Source organism: Nanorana parkeri, unplaced genomic scaffold (assembly GCF_000935625.1).
Source record: "Nanorana parkeri isolate BGI_ZX_2015 unplaced genomic scaffold, ASM93562v1 scaffold7416, whole genome shotgun sequence".
NCBI lineage: Eukaryota > Metazoa > Chordata > Amphibia > Anura > Dicroglossidae > Nanorana > Nanorana parkeri.
In genome coordinates, this window is record NW_017313494.1 from 1 (window position 1) to 1,854 (window position 1,854).

At 57.7% G+C, this 1,854-nt stretch overlaps 1 long non-coding RNA gene across 1 annotated transcript; it reads right to left on the reverse strand.

The window, feature by feature from the left end:
• Positions 1 to 66: 66 nt before the first annotated feature.
• Positions 67 to 1,008, reverse strand: LOC108804226. The gene is made up of 3 exons (XR_001942346.1): positions 924 to 1,008; positions 770 to 844; positions 67 to 116 (listed from the first exon to the last, which is right to left on the reverse strand). It is a non-coding gene; the product is annotated as an uncharacterized LOC108804226 (long non-coding RNA).
• Positions 1,009 to 1,854: the final 846 nt, after the last annotated feature.

The following is a 1,854-nucleotide window of genomic DNA, read 5'->3' on the forward strand; positions in this document are numbered from 1 at the left end:
GCCCACCCCATGTCCTACAAATACCCCCCATCATGGGTCAGTCCGCCCCTCGTCCTTGGAATACAATGACTGCAGGCCACTTACGCTCTCCTGAGACATGGAGGCTGGAGAATATCCTGAAACAAGATGGAGAAAGAGTAAAAACTCCCAGAATGCACTGCAGCTGGCTCCTCCCACTCTGAACATCTGTCCCGCCTCCAACAAACACTCAGCCAATGAAATATCACAAAATATGGCATAGAGCCCAACAGTGATGTCACAACACAAAGCCACGCCCCCGTTATCACCCCGCCTCCCCCAAGACACACACCAGGGGAGCATCTTATTTCCCCACCTCCTGCCTAATAGCTCTGTGATGTCACTACACAAAGCTCCGCCCACATTATCCCCCATCACTAGACACACACACACCCGAGCATTTCCCCTCCCCCAATGTCATCTGCTCCCCTCCTTCTGTCCACCAGCTCTGTGATGTCACTAAAAGCTCCGCCCACATTATCACCCCGCCCCCCCTTCTGCCAAAGCCCCGCCCTGATTATCACCCCACCCCCAAGGAGCATCTCATCTCCCCACTCACATCGGCTCCCCTCCTTCTGTCCAATTGCTCCCTGTGATATCACCACACAATGCCCCGCCCCTATTGTTCTTCCACCCCCATAACACACCCGAGGAGCTTCTCATCTCCCACTCACGTCATCTGCTCCCCTCCTTCTGCCAAAGCCCCACCCCCAAGGAGCATCTCATCTCCCTGCCCATGTGATCTGCTCACCTTACAGTTCCCCCGTTCTCCTTCACACTATCCACAAGTCTCACATAACGGCTTCGCGTCGGCACGTCCTGATGTCTGGAGGAGAGGACATAGAGCGTCAGAGGAGGCGTGGCCTGTACACGGGAGAGCGCACGCGGAAGGTCACCGCACTCACCTAAACAGCTCGTCCGTCACCAGCAGGAGATCGATGGCCAGAGCCTCATTCGCCTTCTCCACGTGTTTGATTCTAGAGGAACATACGAAGAGATGAACGACACGTCCCGGAACACCTCTGGAGGACTATTCCCTGGATCCAGACCTCCAAAATGTTCCCGCCAATTCTCCACCCCAGGAACGTGCACCACCGAGACCCCCTGGAACCCTGCCCAGGACAGGAGGGACTCCGGCCCCCCAGGAACGTGCACCACCGAGACCCCCGGAACCCTGCCCAGGACAGGAGGGACTCCGGCCCCCCAGGAACGTGCACCACCGAGACCCCCGGAACCCTGCCCAGGACAGGAGGGACTCCGCCTCCGGAACTGCAGGAACACTCCTGGTGCCCCCCCCCAATGATTAATATTAGTCACAGCTGTGGCATCGTCCAATGGGACCCGGACCAGATGACCGGCCAGCAGTGGGCCCAGTGGAGGAACGCCGGCATTTGATTCTGCCCTAGACCAACAATGCGGACCAGACAGATGTTCTACAACCCGGAAGACCGGCGCCCATTGTGGTGAGGGGAAGAGAATGTGAGACGGACAGAGGACGCCATCAATCCCAGCATGCAGCTCTGCAGGAGGACCGACCTCCGGATTGGACAACGTCTCCTGGGGCAGAAAGGCCTAGTCCTCCTGAAGGGTATCAGGGAGAAGGTCCACCTACTCCAATCTGATTGCCAACTCTGGAGAATGTACCAGAAGCTTCACCACCAACCATACGGCGGGAGGGTCCATCCATCCAACGTCCGCCCAATCAGGATGGAGGTCGTACAATAACATTAGAAGATGAAGTGTTCGGGGCAGAACCTGAGAAGATGGGGGGGAGATCCTAGGCCGAGGAGGAGAGCCTAGGCGGAGGAGGAGGGGAGGAGGAGATCCTAGGCGGAG